General features: G+C 42.4%; 1 pseudogene; it reads right to left on the bottom strand.

Moving 5' to 3' along the window:
* Nucleotides 1-6,921: 6,921 nt before the first annotated feature.
* On the bottom strand, nt 6,922-7,609 carry LOC121829676 (chromobox protein homolog 3 pseudogene; annotated as a pseudogene).
* Nucleotides 7,610-20,282: the final 12,673 nt, after the last annotated feature.

The following is a 20,282-nucleotide window of genomic DNA, read 5'->3' on the forward strand; positions in this document are numbered from 1 at the left end:
TATCATAAACAGGTTAACATATTTAAATCATGTTTACTCCCCTTTCTAGAACAATTCCTCCCAAATTCCCATCCAATTCATGCCCCCTCCTCTCTCATTATAACCCATCTAAACTCACTGCATCCAATTAGGTATTTAAAAAACATTTCATATCCCACATCTACTAGCTGGTCCAGAATTCAGAGTCCTATGAGCATTAACAATCTTGCTTCTCACGAAAATAGATCAAGTTGAGCTCAGAGGCCAAGTGGGTTGGTTTCTGTATTTCTTTCTTTCCTTCCTTTGTTTAGTTTTTCAAGGCAGAGTTTCTCTGTAGAGCCTTGGCTGTTCTGGAACTTGCTCTGTAGACCAGATTGGCCTCAAGTCAGGGAGATCCTCCTTCCCCTGCCGCTATGGACCATGGCCTATCACTGTAGAACTTCCTTGTAGAACTTGGTGCTTTTCTGTTTTTCCTAGCATAACACAGCCATGCATTTCCCCATCAAAACTTTCTATTGTTGTGCTTAGTGGTTCTGATGTATTACTGTCCAGTCTGAGGTCCCAGCCATTACTGACAGCTGCTCTCCCTACCCTCAATTCCTTGACTAAAGGAACTGATGGGTTTTGGGCATGAGAGGTGAAAGAACCAAGGTAAAGCTTCTTTTTACATCCTGAGGTTCATGTTACTTCTCCTTGTTATAGACTTTTTCTCAGTTCAGCTGGTGTGGAGGTTTGAATGAGAATGGCCTCTATAGACTCATATATTTGAATGTTTGGTACCCGGTCGGTGGGCTGTTTAGGAGGTGTGTGTTCAGAGAATGTGTGTCCCTGGGGGTGGGGCATTGAGGTTTCAAAAGTTCATACAAGGCCCAGTTTATCTCTCTGCCTCTTGCTGGTGGATCGGGTTGTAAACTTTCAGCTACTGTTCCAACACTGTGCCTGCCTGACTGCTGCAAAGCTGCCCATCAGGATTGTGGTCATGGACTCATCCTCTGAAACGATAAGGAAGCCCCCAATTAAATGCTTTCTATTATAAGTTGTGTTGTTCTTCAGAGCAGCAGAACTGTGACTATGACAGCTGGGGGAGGGGTAGAACCCATGTGCTTTGTTATTCACTGCACCTTCATTCAGAGACCTTCTGCTGGTAATTGCCAAGGCCATAGCAGATATGTGGAATGAAGATGCTCAGGTGCATTTCTATGGAAGGAAGCAGAGAATGAGTGCAAGTGGGAAGGGGAAGCAGAGGCTCAAATTCCATTAAAATACCTGTAATGAGACACTCCTTCACACCCCTTCAATACAATCAGACTTAGGAACTTTAAGTCCAAGTGGTCACAAAGATATGGCATCACTGGCACCCTCAGACATGTCTGGAGGAGATGCAAAATGGTACAATCAAAGAAGACAATTTGGCACCTTAATTAAAAGTTAAACACACATGTGTTACATGATTCAGCAATTCTGCTCTCAGATCTTAGCCCAAATGAAAAGAAAATATTGTTCTTAAAAACCTATGTTTGAGATTCATAAAAGCTTGATTAACAGAAAGACAAACATGGTATTTACTCACTCATAAGTGGATACTAGATGCAAAGCACTGGGTAACCAGGCTACAATCCACAGATCCAGAAAAGCTAGGTAACAAGGAGGAATCTAAGAGGGATGCATGGATTGCCTTGGGAAGGGAAATAGATGAGATCTCCATGAGTAAACTTGGGGTGAGGGGGGCAATAGAGGGGAGGGGATGAGGGCTGATAACATGAGGGAATTGGACGGTTATAAGCATGTGTGTTGCAACTCTAGGGGAAAGATATCCTGACTGTTTGGGAGTCAGCTGACACCTTGCACTTCTAGGACAGCTCTAGCAACTGGAGCTCTGCTCTAGAGGGAAAGGTATCCTGGATACCTGGAGCTGCTAGGACAACTCTGATAGCTGGAGCTTCAATGGGACAGTTCAGCCCTGGAGGGTAAGGTATCCTGACTGCTCAGGAGAGTCAGGCTATCTGCTAAGACAGCTCAGCTCTGGAGGAACAGTTATCCTGACTATTTGGAGTCAGGCAATACCTGGTGTGGTGGGGGATGGTCTCCCCACAGGATATTGCAATCCTGTTCCTCTTCTGGAGAGCCACTACAGCTGAGCTTTGTTCAGCCCCCACTTAAAGGCTCTGCTTCTTCTCCCACCCAAGATATTGCTTCTTTTGCTTCACTATGCTAAAGGAGAAACCCCTGCAGAAACGTAGCAATCTCCTCTGGCTCCGGTGAAAAGTTGTTACTTTTTCTGCTCAACCTTGCTCAGTACCCTAAAGGACAGCTCAGCAAAGTTCTTCTGTTCAGGTCTGCCTTGCTCAGCCCAGGTAGGGGAATGTCTCTGCAAGTTTTGTTTTGTTTTGTTTTGTGTTGTGTTGTGTTTTGTTGTTTTGTTTTGTTTTTTCTGCTCAGTCCACTAAGTGACAACTTAGCAAGGTTTATCTTCTCTGCACCAGCAAATGAAGATCTTTACACCCACAACTCTTTTGAGAAAGAGATTTATTTGGGAAGGAGGAGTCTAGGGGAGTGGCCGCCTCTACCAGGGTGGGAAAGAAGAGCCAACAACTGAACAGGCAGGGTGGTTTATATAGGATCTCTTGGGGGTGGAGTTTCTTCAGGGAGATTTTCTGTCCTGAACTTGGTTAGTTGTTTCTGCTCAGAGATTGGTTAGTTTTGTGGGTTAGGGGCAGAAATGGCTCTGATTTCAGAGCCAAACTGTGTTTCTTTTACTGGCCTTTCTTAGCTTTTTGATTCTAATTCTTAGGCCAGGGTATATTTCTTTCACTGGCTCTAATTCTAGGGACAAAGTGTGTTTCTTTGGTACTGGTTTCAGAGTTAGGACATGTTTCTTTTGTTCTGGGCTTGGGGATAAAGTGTTTCTTTCTCTGGTTCTGGGCTCCAGGGTCAGGGTGGGTTTCTTTAGCCAGCCCCTTTTTTCTTACAATGGTAGAACTGTGGGAGGGACAGAGTGGGAGAGCAATGAAAGAGATATCTTGATAGAGGGAGAGATGAGGTTAGGGAGAAACCAGGTGCTGGGGAAATTCTCAGGAATACAAAAGAATGACCCCAGATTAGACTACTAGTAATAGTGGAGCGGTACATGAACTGGCCTATCCCAGTAATCAGATTGGTGAGTACCCTAACTGTCATCATAGAGCCTTCATCCAGTAACTGATGGAAGCAGATGCAGAGATCCGCAGCCAAGCACCAGGCCGAGCTCTGGGAGTACAGTCGAAGAGAGGGAAGAAGTATTATATGAACAAGGGGATGGGTCAAGATCATGATGGGGAAATCTACAGGGACAACTGAACCAAGCTCATAGGAAATCATGAACTTTAGACTGACAGCTGTGGAACCTGCATGGGACTGGACTAGATTCTCTGCATTTGGGAGACAATTGTGTACCTGGGTGTTTGAGGGGCCCCTGGCAGTGGGATCAAGATCTATCCCTGGTGCATGAGCTGGCTTTCTGGAGCCCATTACCTATGGTGAGATGTCTTGCTCAGCCTTGATATAGGGGGTAGGAGCTTGGTCCTGCCTCAACTGAATGTACTGGGCTTTGCTGACTCCCCATGGCAGCTCTTACCCTTTTGGAGGAGGGGATGAGGGCTGGTTGTGGGGAGAAGGGTCAAGGGATCTGTGGTTGGTATGTAAAAATGAATAAAAAAAATTTCTTAAATAAAAAAATATAAAAAAAGAAGCTTGATTGAAAGTAGTGAAAATCTGGTCACTCAGGTATGTATCAGATAGAGTGTGAGTAGGTAAAATGTATTGTGTACATATGTGGAATGACACTGTTAACCAAGAACAACACACTTGAATAACTTGTACCTAGTATCAGGAACAGCCACAAATGATTCCTTTTTCCATGATAAGATGATGTGGTGGTTTGAAAGAAAATGGCCCCCAAAGGAAGTGGCACTATTACTCTAACAAGGTGTGGCCTTGTTAGAGTAGGTGTGGCCTTGTGGAGGAAGTGTGTCTTCATGGAGGTGGGCTTTGAGGTCTCATATATATGCTCAAGCTAGACCCAGTGTCCTAGTCCACTTTTTGTTGCTCTCTGATCAAGATGTAGCCAGTACCATGTCTGTCTGCATGATGCCATGCTCCATCCCATGATGATAATGGACTGAATCTCTGAACTATAAGTGAGCCACCACAATTAAATATTTTCCTTTATAAGAGTTGCCGTGGTCATGGTTTCTCTTCACAGCAATAGAAAACCTAACTTAAACAGAAGCTAGTACCAGGGTGTGGGGTACGTTGTAATCAGTCTGACCATGTTTTTATTTGAAGGAATTTGAACTTTGGTACTTTGGGTTAGGAGAGCAGTGGCATGCTTTAAGTACTGCTTAATGGACCATACCAGTAGAAGCATGGAAGACAGTGGTGCTGAGTGTGATTTGATGAACTGTGGGAACACTGCTCAAGAGGTTTCAGAGAAGAATGTTAATATGTGGCCCAGAAACTGGTCTTGTGGTATTTTGGTGAGGAAAGTGGCTGCTTCTCACCCTGTCTGAAAAGTCTGTCTTAGAGTAAAGTGAAGAGTTTTGGATTAATTCTATTGGCAGAAGAAATCTCAAAACAGCCTAATATAGATTCTGTCATGTTGTTATTAGTGTTAACTCTGATGAAGTTCTGTCATGAAATGGAGCAAGCTGAGCAAATAAAAATACAAAATGTACAAACTGAGAAATGGCTCACCCAGAAACGGAATAGAGCTAAATCCTGTGTTCAAGGATATAAACAGATTAAGAAATGGAATAAAGGTAGTGGTGACCTCAGGGCAAGATCCCACCCAGCTAATCAATTTCCAAAAAGCTTAGAGTCAGGTGTGCTGATCCACACTTTCAGTCCCAGATTGGGAGGCAGAGGCTCTCAGATCTCTGAGTTTGAGGCCAGCCTGGTCTACAGAGCAAGTTCAAGAAGAGCCAAGCTTAGGCACTGAAGGGAAACAGGAAGCTGGTGAAGGTGTAACTAAGGGAGGGTGCCATATTCCAGCCCCAGCAAGCAGCTGACTTGGCAGTGTCAACCTCATGGTTCTGAAGTTAAGGATAGAAGGGACTATGGAATTTGTCTCTGTGTCTAAGGAAAGCTTGTGAGGCCAGGCATGTATCAGGGCTATCCCTAAAAGGAGGTCCAGAGAGGCCATTTCATGAAGTTGTGAAGTTGAAGCCTGGAGTGCATGGAGATTCCAATATGTTGGATGTGCCAGAGACACAGGATACCTGCAGAGAAAGCTGCTCACAGGGATGGAACCAGCCCACAAGAAAGAAGTGGCACTATGAGGAGGTATGGCCTTGTTAGAGGAGGTGTGGCCTTGTGGAGGAAGTGTGTCATTGTGGAGGCAGGCTTTGAGGTTTCACATAAGCTCAAATCACAGTGTTACAGTCTGCTTCCTGGTGACTTCTGATCAAGATGTAGCCATCACCATTTCTGTCTGTATACTGCTCTGCTCTCTGCTTTGATGATAATGGACTGAACTTCTTTTTTTTAAGGAATATAAAACTATTTATTGACCACTGTTCACCATTATTTACAATAAAGTAAATATACAGTTGGATGACATTCTGATACTACAAAGTTACTTTTCTGGCTCAGTGAACCAGAACCCAAATACTGAAAAGATTGATCCTACCAGTAAGGAATGAGTCAAGGTACAGAAAAAGCATGCAAGTCACTAACTTATATTACCAAATTTTGTTCATTTAAGTCAGCGGGTCTGAAATTGCCAACATCATCTCTAACCATGACCCCATTTCCACAGCAAACAGATATTCCACAAATCATAACCTTTTAGTAGATTTCAACTTTCTATAAAGGAATGGTCACTAGAGGAACATTTGCATGCCCATTTAAGTCTTTTTGTTTGGTTTTTAGAAACAGGGATTCTCTGTGTAGCCCTGGCTGATCTAGTCTAAATCAGAGGTCCATCTGCCTTCATTCTGGGATTAAAGGCATGCACCACCACACCCAGCTTAAGTCTTGTTATTAAATCATACTACTACTTGTCTAATTCCATTTTTTGAAGGGGAAGTGTGTAAGGACAAACTTTTGTAAATAAACTACTGTATTTATGTGATAATACATAAATTCTGATGTGGTTGCTTTAAAACTATCCAATAAATTACAGAATCATCTACTTAATCTGAAAGGTTATGGTTTTAGGAAAATGTTCACAATGATGGAATCTCATCAACATGTTTTCATCTACAGTTTTTGAGCATTAAAAAACAAGACAAAATGAAGAACAGTTACGCAAGTGTTTTATGCATATACACGCATACAAACAAAAAACCCAGAATGGTCCTTCTGTGTCCCAGTTAAAAATAAGTTCTGGCCGGGCGGTGGTGGCGCACGCCTTTAATCCCAGCACTCGGGAGGCAGAGCCAGGCGGATCTCTGTGAGTTCGAGGCCAGCCTGGGCTACCAAGTGAGTTCCAGGAAAGGCGCAAAGCTACACAGAGAAACCCTGTCTCGAAAAACCAAAAAAAAAAAAAAAAATAAGTTCTGATTGAGTAATGGCTGTAAAATCTCCTCAGCATTTAAGAAAAGCTGTTCTTCAAAGCCGAGGAAATACAACGTGGTATCAAATATTCTATTGTTAAAGAAGCAACTACAGAAAGCTTTCATTTGCTCAAAGGAATCAGTGCCTTTTGATGCAGAACAAAAACCGAAAATATCCCAACTACTGTCAATACTTCAAAACCAGCATATCAAACTCGATTTTCATTAGAACGCTATTTTTTTTTTGTTTTTTTTCAAGACAGGGTTTCTCTGTGTAGCTTTGCGCCTTTCCTGGAGCTCACTTGGTAGCCCAGGCTGGCCTCGAACTCACAGAGATCCGCCTGCCTCTGTCTCCCGAGTGCTGGGATTAAAGGCGTGCGCCACCACGCCCGGCATTAGAACGCTATTTTTTTCCACACTAGTAATTCAAAACCAAAGATCCAGATTTTATATATATAAATATATATAAAAATGCAAACAATTATTGCTCCTCATCTTCTGGACAAGAATGCCAAGTCAGCCTCTCCTCATAAAAGGCGATGACAATCTGAGGACACTTCATATTTGCCTCCTTTGCCAGCACCAAGTCTGCCTCATCTGAGTCCTTCCATTTCATGAGAAACATTAACTCACCACTGCTGTCTGTGGCACCGATTATTTGTTCAGGATCCAGACCTCTGGCAAAACCCCTGGGTTTGTCAGCAGCATCTCTTTTCTTCTTCGATTTGCTATCCTCAGATTCACTGTCAGATAAAGATTTCCTTTTTGTACCATCTTTTTCTTTACCACCTTTTTGAGAATTAAGAAATGCTTCAATTAATTCTGGACAATCTAAATTTTATTCTGGACAATCTAAATTTTATTCTGGTTCCCAAGTATTATCAGCATCTGTGAACCCTTTCCACTTGAGGAAATACTCCACCTTCCCATTCCCTACACGCCGGTCCAGTACTTTTTCTACCACAAATTCTTCAGGCTCTGCCTCTTCAACTTTTTTACACTTTCCATTCTGTTTCTTTCCCATTTTTTGCAATGTAGTTTTATTGGAGGCCATTTTTTTTTTTTTTTTAAATCGAAGACTTGAAGAATTCACCGCTCCGCTGCTCCGGGCGGCGCGGGTCCTTGCAAAGTCTCCAGCTGCGAGCCTCAGCTCAGCCACATCCAAGGGGAGGGGGCGTGCGGGCAGCTCGGCCAGGCTGGACTGAACTTCTGAACTGTACATGAGCTACCACAAGTAAATTCTTTCCTTTGTAAGAGTTGCCAAGGTCATAGTGACCATTCACAGCAATAGAAACCCTAACTAAGATAGATGGTCAGGGCCCCGATGTTTTTAAAATCTATGCAGTTTCCAAACTACTCCACCAGAAAACAGTCAACAGTTTTACAGGGTGCAGAGACCAGGCAATGGTTAACATAAAGGACCATGAGCTAAATTTTTCCAGTGAAAGAATTATTCTCATACTTGAAGCGTGTGTTGTTGCTTATCTCATCTTCTTCTGCCAACTTACCAAGATATGCTGGTAAAAGGTAAATTTGATTGCATAGAAATCATCTGACAATAAAGCTTCCCAATGTGAAAGAGCTACTTAGCATCCAAAGCCGCTCAGAGATCCGTCCTGTCCATCAGCAGAAGTGCATAACTCACAGAGGTGTGTTTACAGCAGGAGCTCAGTAATGCCTTCAGGCTTCTGTGGAAGTTTCAGGCACAGCTCATCTGTACTAAAAGGAAGGGCTCTTCTCTCTGACAAGCTGTAGAGTCCAGGCTAAAGAGGATTCTCATTTCTCTACTGCCCCCTGGTGTTCAGAGTGGGTACTGGAGGAATCATCACTGATGATTTATTGGTTTAAAGCAGCAAATGAAAGGACTTGGTACCAGTTTTCCCGGTCAGAGAGTAGTTGCACACTCCTTTAGTATCAGGCCCCTAGGCAGAAGGACTGTGTTTGGTTTCAGGTCATGCTGGTTTTGAAGTTAATTTTAGGACAGTTTTTCCAGCATATTGAGACCCTGTCTCAAAATCAATCAATCAACCAATCAATATATGAATAAATAATAAACAGTATATAGGTTGATAGAAAGATGAACAAAGCAGTAACATATGGCATAGCTCTCTGCACCTATGCTTGGTGCTGTGCTCACTTGGGGTGGGTACAGAGGGAGCACAGGCTGTGGTGGAAGGACTTGAACTCTAACCCCACAGTAGCTTGGAGCTGTAAAACAGTGCACACCTGATCCTGTCCTTACTGATCCTGTCCTTCTTGACCCCATCCTTCCAGAATACTCTTCCCACACCTGGACATATGCTTTTTTCAGGGCAGGGATCAGAAATGTGAATTCTGCCATGGTCTCTTAGAACTCTAGCTGGAGGGTCAGGGGGTCTGCAGTGCCTCATGGCCTCCTCCATCAGCAGCAGGTCACCAAACTCAGAGATGACCTTGAAGACCTGAGGCCATTCAAGGTGAGGGAATAAAATCAGGTCCCAGACCTAACTTTTGGTATTCCTGTATCTAAAAAGTTAATTCTTCCCTCCCACATTTATTAATTCATCCCATGATTCTCATATCCATCTCAAGAGATTTCACACTTAGTGTAGCTGATTTTGATTCCAAATATTGTTTTCAAGACTTTAATGTCAAAAGGTCATGGAGATGAGGTAATTGGTTCAGAGTAGTAAGGCCTCTTTACTCCATATGCATCGGTCCCCTTTCCTCACAAAACCATTATTCAACAAAAGACAGAATCCTCTCTTCTCTCTTGCCTCCCAGGCAGTAACCAGTGTGTCTGAGTCAGTCTGCTCATATCCAGACAGCAACTGTATAGGAATTATGCAGGGAGGAACTGGCTCATTCTTCCAGTAAGGGAGAATACGTTTTCCAACATTCCCTGTGAGTGTGTACTCCCAACAAATCTCATAGTGTACACTACGAGTATTGTGACCAGTATGAAACTCTTCCTAATAACCCATGCTGAAAAATATGAAAGAGAAGAGCCATCCCACCTCCTCACATGATTCTAAACACAATGTGGACCATGAGGTACAATTTTGTTGGCCAAAGAGAACACTCAACCTCTGTGAGGCAGACGTGTATGGATGTGTCCAATGAAATCCTCAGCAGTTTCCTGGAACATTGCACTTCCCCAGGCACCTCTATGGTCCTTCTCACACTGCAGGCAGAGCCAGGAGCTCACAAGATGAACAGAGAGTCAGCAGGTCAGGACAGGGTGAGAGGACACTCACTGCATAGACAATCTCAGGGAAGATGGAAATGAAAATGGGCATTAGAGATGGACCACACTGGTGGAAGCCCATGAACTGTGGACTGTGGCTGTGGAGCCCCCACGGGACTGGACTAGGGCCTCTGGACATGGAAGATGGTTGTTTAGCTTGAACTGTTTTGGGGGCACCCTGGCAGGGTGTTCCGGATCTGTCCCTGGTGCATGGGCAGGCTTCTGGGAATCCGGTGCCTGTGGTGTGACACCTTTCACAACCATGGTGCAGTGGGAGGGAGATTGGATCTGCCTGGGCTCAGTGGGCTGGACTCTGCTGACTCCCCATGGGAGACCTCAATTTGGGGGATGTGGAGATGGGTGGCTTGGGAGGGAGGGCTGAGGGGTGGGAGGAGGGGGGAGTCTGTGGATGATGTGGGGAGTGAGTGGAGAATTTCTTAGTAAATAAAAACAAAATTTAAAAAAAGATTGTAAAAAAAAAGAGAAATAAACAAGAGTAGCTTGGAGGATTCATGAACACAGTAAGGGTCACCTGAAAAGGAAAAAGCAGCTCAAACCAGGTTCTGTCTTCTAATCCTCCCACTCCACATACCACGTGGGGTACCCACAGATGCCTCTTTCAATCCTGATCACTCAAGGGAGACTCTACCTCCAGCCAAGGTGGATTTTATTTACTGGATGGTGCACAATGCCAGTGGGGACATTAGTTTTGTTCTCTCCTAGATGTTATATCAACTATTTGTGCCGAAAGAGCATAGCTTTTGTGGGTTTCTTTTTTTTTTCTGAGTTTCAGTGTATTTCATTTTTTTCATGAGGCAGGAAATTTTGCAGAATCATTAAACAAATGAACAAAATATAAACAAATAAATCTGACACTGAGGTGTCATATTTCTGAGAGAAAAAAAGAAAATGGGCATCAGAATCTCCCTGCTCTACCTTATATCACAGTGGAAGAATCCATGAGATAGGTCAAGCACCCTTGTGGCTCAGGCAAATAGTTCCATTTCCATGATAGTATATACAGACCTTTACAGTTTCTAAGTTATGGTCCTTTTAAAAACCTCAGCACCAGAAAGAAGTTAGTTGGCTGCCACGAAATATAGCCTGGGATAATAGTCAATGTAAAGGGATAAGATAAAACTGTTTTGAGTGACAAAAACATCCTCACACTTGAGATGGACATAGTTACAATGTCTCATGCCTTTGCTCAAAATAACAAAAGTATGGAGATAAAAGAATGGATTTGATTATATATGCTCCATTTAATAGTGAAGCTCTTTAAAAATAATACACTTATTGAAATTCTAAATTCCCCTAAGCACACAGGGGTGGTTGCAGGAGGAGCTCAATAATGCCTTCAGACTGCAGTGGAAGCATCAGGCAGCCATTCTCCTGCACTCAGAGGAATTGCTCTTCCCTCTCCCAGGACCTAAGTCAGGCTGTGCTGTATCCTGTCTACCCCATGTTGTCCAGGGCAGAGCATGCAAGAATCACCATTTTCGTCTAATGGTCCTAACAAACCTAGGCTGTACAATTTCTGATTTGAGTGAAGTTCATGGTGGACATATTCTCTGTCACAGACTGGAACATGCCTTGGATACTATGTATTCCTTAGGTAGCCCTGGAGTCCTTCTGTCTCAAGGTTCAGGGAGGTGTCCAGTAAAGACCTTCTTGCCCTTCTGGGTTTATTATCTTTTCAAGCTCCCACCTCCATGGCACTTCACCTCATAGAGCATCTTGTTTTGATACTGTAGAATTAGGCAGATCTAAGCTTCAAATCAGTGTGGTGTTTCTGAGATGTCTTCCCCTCTCTGGTCCACATGGCTGAACATCTTTTGTGTCAACTGATGTGGATGAGGCCAGAGCAGCAGCATATACAGGCATCAGAGGCTTTTGCCTATATCATCTCAAGGTCAAAAGCTCACTCCCTGTCCTCAGTGACTTTGCTGCCTACATGAGATGCCTTGCTGGTAGGCATTTCTAACCATGAAGCTCACTAATTCACCACTGATGCCTAACATTGTTACAGCAACAGACAAAACATGGTAAAGTGGTCCTACTTGGAGTCTGGCACAACCATGATGTTTGATCCTCCAAGAGCAGCTTTCCTTGAAATGGCATTTAGTGGAATAATGTTCTTTCAGTCTGAGGGTGGATGAGCCCAGCCCATGAAGGGGTTAGATTATAACCAATATGTGAAAACCAAATATATGTACACACACATTTATCCTCTTTATGCTTTTGTTTATTTCTATGGAGCACATCTGGCATTCTTTTCTATTTCTTGAGTGACCAATGAGTTTATCATGGTGTGGTGTCTGGGTGAGAGGTTGTTCACAGGAGAATGAATAACCCAAAGATCAGCCCAGTCTGAGTGATGACTCAAGAGAGCCGCATCCCTAGACATCTATGCGTGATTTTTACACAGCTCAACAGATTCAAGAGTCTCCTCTCTTTAGCAGTCTACTTCCTTCAGAGTTGGTGTTTGAAAGAATAAATATTTGCATGTTTGCACCACATGCTTAAAGAGGGACACCCAAGAAGAGGATAAGACAAACTCACCATGGGTGTTGTCTTCTCAAGAAAGCCTCCCCTTCAAAGTATCCATACATCTGACTTTGGAGGCTTCTGGAGTTACATGCTGAGAAACCTCTTCTGTGTTGGTGAATGGGATCAAGTATGATTGCAGATGTGCACTGGGTAGAAGTCCACCAGGAATGTGGTGCTGTAAACAAGGTTCACTTTGTGAGGTTCCTAGAGCCTTGTAACTGGCAGAGGAATAAAGCTGAACATGTTTAGGTCTGCAGCACAATGAAAGATATTATAATACTCCTTTTTAAAAACATCATTCTACTAAAGTAATGTTGCCTCAATGTAGATAATCTTCACAGCGAACAATATTGTGTTGGAGTTCTTTTTTCTCTTAAGTTTTCTCTCAGTATATAATAATAATACATAATAATGGTTTTCATGATGATGTTTTCATACAAGTGAATGAGGCTGAATAAGGCATTTGCTCATGATTATTCCCCTATTACTCTCATTTTCCTCTTCTCCTTTCTTTGTTAACTAGTCCCTCTTCTACTTTATTGTCTTTTTAATTGTTATTGATGATCCAGTAAGTTTGGTTAGAGTAACTAATTGGTTGAGGGTTTATTTACAGGAGTATGAGTGGTTTATTGGTAGCTATATCACTAAAGGAAATGTCTCTTCCCTCTCCAGTATCGATCACTCACCTAGAGATGCTGAGGAAGGAAAGGGGCCTCATGAGTCTACGTGCTCTAGCAACCCTTCATTGTCTGAACATCCTCAGGATTTTATTGTATGATCAGATTCTTGCCGGATTGCCAGACTTCAGTTAGAGAGCCTCCTATTTGCTTTACCTCAACAGTAGTGCTGGATTGTCAGCCATGTTCCATCACACCCTGCTCACACCTATCTTTAAGTAATCCTGGGGATTGTGTATACTGTCACCTTGATGTCCCTGAGGATGAGCCAGCACTAGGTGCCATAGAAGAGGATGTGGTACAACTCTGTGCCTTCTTATATTTGTTTGTGGTTCAGAATCCAGGTACCTGAACCAAGACTGTTCAGAAGAGCAGCCATGCAGGAGCAGGTTAGAGCTTCTTGACTATAATGCTGAGTAACCGTTAGCACAACCAATTGCAGACCAGGGTCACATGCTCAGGTAAGTGTGACCTCCACAGAGTGATGGTGACGTGGCAAGAATTTGCCAGGGTCACAGCAGAATATCTAGGGATAAGAGGCATCAAGCTTTGCAAACACATCCTGCCCTTGGACTCTCTTGGCTCAGCTTCTGATAAGGGCCTGAAGACTTTGTTGTAGGTCCAGACCACATTTTCTTTGCCCTTGAAGTCAAGTTGTACCTTTGTCCAAGGTCAGACACATTGGGAAGAGAACCTGGGCCTCTCATTTCAGCAGTGTGGTGTGAAGCTGGAGAGTTACTGTGTGGTTTTGGGCCGGGTTACTTTCCATAGTCTTTTTGGGGTACCTGGGTAATTCTCTGACCTAATTGGTGAGTCAGAAGATCCCAATATGTCATAAAGTTGTTAATAGTTTCATTGTTATCCAGGGATGCTCAGCATCAGCAGCCACAGTCTAACCGCAGCCACACACAGAGAAAGGAAATGTCCCATCTGTCCCTCTGTTCCTGACCATCAGTTTGGTCTATCTGACCTCCAGGCTCAGCACTTGTCAGGGACCCTCACACTGTTCAGCTCCTCAGTGCTGAGTGTTCTCGGGCATCACCGACCCTGTGTGTGCTACAGAACCACCTGTGGGCTCTAGTTGAGGCATTATCCCTCACTGCTATCTGTCATTACTCATATGCTCCTCCCTCCCTGATCCATTGCCCTCTGCCCTCTCAGTCTCTGACTCTGCAAAGGTTTGCAGCTCTGACCCTGTTCCCATCTTCCCATCTCAGAGCCTCACACTGAACACACAGGAGGAGAAGCAGAAGTCCACAGACCACAGTCTTTAGGAAGCCAGAAAGTTGATCCAGTTGCATGATTAGGTGGTTCTCACTCTTCCTAATGCTGTGTGTGACCTTTTAAGACAGTTCCTCATGTTGTAGTGACCCCCAATCATAAAATTATTGTGTTGCTGCTTCATAACTATACTTTTACTAATGTTAAGAATCATATTGTAAATATCTGATATATGAGATACTGGATATGTAACCCATGTGAAAGGGTCATTTGATGTCCTCCTCCCCCAAAGTGGTTACTACTGACAGGTTGAGAACAGCTGAGCTAGCTCCTGGGCCTGAGTTTGTGCTGCTATTGGATGTACTGAGTTTCCCAGCAGGAAGCAGTTGTGAGCCTCACCTGTAGGAATTTGGACCCAAAAGGTATAGGTGGGAGCTCTATGGGCCAGTCAAGATAGTGTCACAGGAGACCTGCACTGACCAGGCAGAGGGGAGGAGAGCCTGTGCTTATCAGGCTGGCAAAGCCACCTCATCTGTTTTGCCTTTTTATTGCACCCTCCTCTGGAAGGCACAGCATGGACTCTGAAGTCATTTAGAGTATCAGTAACCCTCACCCCAAACCTGACCCCAAATCATGGTAACTCCCTTGTCACAGACACAGCATGGGTGAAGGAGTGGGGAGCAGAAAGCAGAGGGCTGCACTGGAAATTCTGGATCTCTAAGCAGGTGTGTGCAGAGGATCCCACAGATAGAGAAACCACAGATGGAGAAACCACAGATGGAGAAGGGCATGGACATTTAAATTTATACCTAGGGACTTACTTGTGCAGATGCCCACCCCACTGGGAAATCCCATATCCTCTCTAAACAGGTCATGTTTTTTCATATTTGTCAGTTGCCAATAGAAAACCTGATTTCCCAAAGCCCTATTGCCTTCACAAGTTCATAATGCTGTTCCCAATAGACAATAAACTATAAACTGCGCTCTTAATGTCTGTGGCCTCAGATGTTTGGAGGCTGAGACAGGAGGATTACATAAGCCCAGGGCAAGATAACAAGATCCAAAACGAAACAAAAATCATAGTCAAAGCACTTGACTTACAAACAGTAACAAACACACTGCTTTGTAGATTGAGAAATCCAGGGTCCAGATGCCCACAGATTTGCTGTGTGGTGAGAAACAGGTCTTTAGCTAGAGGTCTCAAGGACTATATCTTGTGCCCTCTCCTGGTAGAATGTATAATGGCATTGCAGGGACAACATTAGGTCCCTGCTGACTTGAACTGGGGGCAATTCTCTCTGGTTAGTGAGATGACCATGCAGGTTATTTCCATTCTATATGTAGAATATTTATTGATGTTCCTACTGCTGGCTTGCCTCTGCTTTTCAGTTCCGTACATACACACTAAACTTCCAACAGGAAATTAGAATATTTCAGACTTTTAATAAAATCTCCTTTTTAGTAGCTTGAGTGTGGATTGTTTTTATGGGGCTAGGGATTGATCTTAGGGCTTGTGCATGTTAGGCAAGTGCTCTGCCTAAGAACTATACCCTCAGACTACTGTGGATTGTTTAAATGCAATCAATCTCTTTTAGGTGTATGGTTTGGTAAGTCTGAGAAAATTCTCAAGGCACACAACTGCCACCACATCAGATTCAGAATAGCCTTGGTCCCCCACCAATGGCTTTCCTCAGGCATCTTTGCTGTAATTTACTACCTTTGACTCTGTTTCAATGTAACCAAGACATTGCTTCATCTTGCTATATTGGGGCGTGTATCCAGTGCAATAGAAGTAGAATGTTTTGTGACTGACTATGTCACTTTACATAATGTCTTTGTTTCCTTTTATTGTGGAAGGCTATCCAACTGTGCACATGATACATTCCATCCACTTACTCTAACTATGGAAAAAGACTTATTTCACTTGCTTATTTGCTCTTCCTTTTTGGACAAGGTCTCTATGTAGCCCAAGTGTGCCCTGAAGTAATGATATCACTGCCTTGGCTTCCTGAGTGGTTAAATTATAGTCATAAGCCTCCAATCCCAGGTTTGGGTTTTACAAAAGCTGTGTGAATATTCTCATACATGATTTCATGTGATCACATGTATTTCCCTTTTGGATTTACAAGCTTAGAACAGTATTGCCTAGCCATAAGGCACATGTGCTAAACTTTTAAAGAAGTTGTAAGGTTAGGGATTGTAGCTCAGTGGTAGAGATCTTGCCCTGTATGTACAATGAATGTGTTTGATGCACAGGATCATAGAAAATAAACTAAATGCAGATCAGATGGCTGTGGGTTGTTTACCCACCACCCCCACAGCTTCCCAGAGTTTTCTTGAGTGCGATCAGCAGGAAATATTAGATAGAAGGATTTATAGTGGAGAATGTTGCGGAGATAAACAGATAGAAAATAAAGGATAGCCTCGAGAGGGCCTGGAACCTATTCCGACGGGCCTGGACTGTCTCTGGCCCAGGGTTTTTATAGAGACGCCAAGGGGTGGAGCAAAAGACCTCCTCCCCCAGCACAGCCAAGTGCAGACCATCTCAGACACCTGCACTCAGGCCCGTGGTCCTGATCATCCTCTATTCGGACCTGCTGGGTAAAGCCACGAGGAACCCGAGAACGGGCTCCCACAGGCCCCCCCTTCTTAATATATAAAAAAATAACTATTAATGGCTTACAGCAATCTCCATAGCTGTTACACCTCCCAGTATGGGAGTAGAGGATGATATAGATGGCATTTCTCTTTTGAATTAGGTCCAAGGTGACCATAGTAGTCTTAGCTGCCTCAAGCCCTTTCTAAACCAAAAACTCTTAAGGCGACTACAAACTTAAAGAATCCCTTAGCTTCATCATTACCATTAACAGGTTAACATAAATATTGCTATACATAGTCACAATTCTCTCAATCTTACAACTCAAACTCTTAACAGAACCATTTAAATTAGCATATATGGTGCTATATATTGTTAACAATTTTCTCCGTCTTACAACTTTAACTCAGTCATTTGAATTTTCTTGTTAACAGAACACAGGAAAAACTTCAATGTATTCACATCAAACTTAAACATTCCCTTAACTCCATAAAACCAGGGTGTATTAATATCAATAGGTTTCTGCGAACATAATTCAATCTCATAGCTCCTCCTTTTCTTTATAATTGTAAGCAAAATCTCAAGCCTAGTTATAAAACCCAAACTTCTGTTTAAACAGTTCCATTTGTAACACAAAACCAGTTCCATAAGTAATTCCATTTTTACATAAACAGTTCCACAAAACAATTCATAAATCACCAGTTAATAAAGCATATATGCATACACAAAATTGCATCTTGATTCTAAGTAGAAATACATTTCTTCATTTAAACAGTTCCATTTTTAACCCAATTCCAGAAAACCGTTCCTAGGTCATTACTCAAAACTGTCCCATTGCAATGAAATCTCTATTGTTTATTTCATTTAAGTCTTAAAATTCAAATGATAAATTCTGGTACTAGCCTTCCAAATATGAGAAATCCATAACCAAAATCTTTTTGTAATTTTATCTCATTTTAAGTTCAAAAAGTTCAAACAAGAAAATTCTGGTATCAGGCTTTCACTTCCAAATATGAAGAGACGTTTTTCAACCAAAACTTTTTGCAGTTAATAATTTTTGTTCAAACAAGCATCTCTGCAACTTTTGTTCTCACAGACAGACCTTTTTAGTTATAGTAATATTTTAAACTGCACCATTTTTGCTGTTAGCTCAGGTTTTTCTGTGCTGCGTTGATATTCCACGGATCTCAGCTGCGGATGCCTTGTTGTGCTGGTTCTGGCATCCGCCATTCTTAGCTTCTTAGCGGCTTCTGGAACTTTTGAAACCATTCAGACTGCCTACTTTGCAGTCTACTAGGACACTATCTCCTGTGTCTCAGGTGTTTACACCATATACATTTATAGACTCACACTTAACATTTACACTTTTTCACAAACTCACATATAACTTTTGCCTTGCAAAGCATTTAGACTCATATTCAACATTTACACGTTTTTACAAACTCACATACAACATATTAACATCTACTTATTTATACTTTAAGGAAACTAGAGAACTACTTTAGCAAATATATTTCTTATTAATTCTTATTTACTTATATTCATTCCATCTTATTTCTTATTTAAACTTACATTTACAACTAGCATCTTACAAGCTTATTACTACATGTCTTAAGACTACCTTAAATACTTCTTAGAAGCTTGTATTCTTAAAGGAACTCTATAGATCTATTTTACAAACTTATATAGGCTACCATTAGCATGTATCTAACTTAGCAAACACCTAAAGATTTCTTAACATAGATCTAACAAGACAAAATTTTTACAAACTCACATATCTTATTTTCGTCTTTCTACTTCTTACTCTTAATTATTATCACCATCTCTATTAGAAAGATTCTCTTAACTAGACAGGAAGTACGTACATCATTTCTAAAGTTTAGAGTTTATAGTCAGCTTTGTTATAAAGCACTGGGATTTAGGGAGTGTTGTCATTATAGAGTTGTGATACTTGTTGGTAGGGCATTGTAACATTCTCAGGACAAAGCCACACCCCAAAGTTGCCAGTTCTCTCAACTGTTCCGGACCGGCAGAGATGCACTGTCAGCGGTAGACAGTTTTTAACTAGAGGCTGTCCCTTCACCCAAATTCATAATAGTTCCCCTAAATGCCTCAATTCAGACAAACATTTCTATTACAGCAGCACTTTTGGTTTGTTCTACGGAAAAACTTCACTTCACGCTGAGGGTGAAATTACCGTATTTAGCTCTTTGCCAACACTGCACAGCTATTAGGTGATATAAGGTATTTTTCTAAAGGAGCTAGTAAAGCCAAAAGCGGCACAGCTCTGAACTCTTATTTCCTCACTGTTTGCATTAAAGTAGTGACAAAACCTCAAAAATACTAATAAACTGCTTTCCCTTGTTTTAAGGATTTTAAAGTGGCTTGTTTGCTCTTAAAGGTAGCTTTTTGTCATCCAACTACCGTAAAAATTTTGCACAGCTATTAGGGTAAATAAGGCATTTTACCAATGGAGCCCCAAACCGCGAAGCACCTAGTTCCGTATCCTTTCAATTTTTCATTGGAACTGATACTTAAACTCTTAGATGATTTTCCTTATTCTTTTAAAAGCTGTATTTTAAGTTTACCATGAACGTATTTTCGAGATGACAAAAGTGTTTCAGGGCAATGTCGCCATCTTTAGCAGAAAAACTACCTTTCCCAGAATGCATTTCCCTTATATCAGTCTATAATAATATCAGTCCCATATCAGTCCCTTATATCATTTCCCATATCTTATCGGGTTTGAGAGTCAACTGGTTCTCTTTTACTAGACTTGCTTACAAATTCTTGCCCGGGAGGTTTGAACAAAGTTTTTTGCTTTTGCAATGGGAGATTTGAACAAGCATTTTACATTTTCAGCTATGGCACATTGGGAGGTTTCTATTCTCCTCAGCTGGCTTTAACAGGTGTTTCAACTTCAGACACTGGCCCCCGAATCAGAACTACATCTGCCTCGTTAGCCGGCATTGAGGCTGGCATTTCTGATAGCAACTTTGCTCTGGGCTTGTGCTTGCCTTAGCCAGTCAGTGAAAAACAAGATCATTTGCAACAGAGCTTTTCCATAGCTCCTTCAGAGAGATTTTCTCCCACTGATCTATCTCATTTTGCTTGCTCCTTCCTTCCCCAGATGCAGAGCTTCAGCTATCTGTGGCTCTGTACCTCTGCTAGCTGCCTTTGGAAGTAGGGGCTCCCCCCCCCCCCCAATCTGCCTCAAACTCTAGCAGCTGTGTCAGGTCATACATTTTCTGGGGAGGAATCTGTCCCCTCTGTTTCTTCAGAGACTTTCTCTCTGACAGTATCCAGTTTGGTCTCAGTTTATCCCCTCTACCCCAGAAATAGTTTCAGACACTACAGTGGTGGTTTTCCCTGCTACTGAAGGTAGGGGCTTTTTTTGTCCGTTTCTGTTTTCGGGGTCTGTGTGGTTTGCATACAGACTGAAAATCTAACAAGGGAGATTTTTGCCATTTCTAAACTCCCATTAGGACAGGTGTTTTGCC

The sequence above is a fragment of the Peromyscus maniculatus genome, chromosome 5 (genome assembly GCF_049852395.1).
Source record: "Peromyscus maniculatus bairdii isolate BWxNUB_F1_BW_parent chromosome 5, HU_Pman_BW_mat_3.1, whole genome shotgun sequence".
NCBI lineage: Eukaryota > Metazoa > Chordata > Mammalia > Rodentia > Cricetidae > Peromyscus > Peromyscus maniculatus.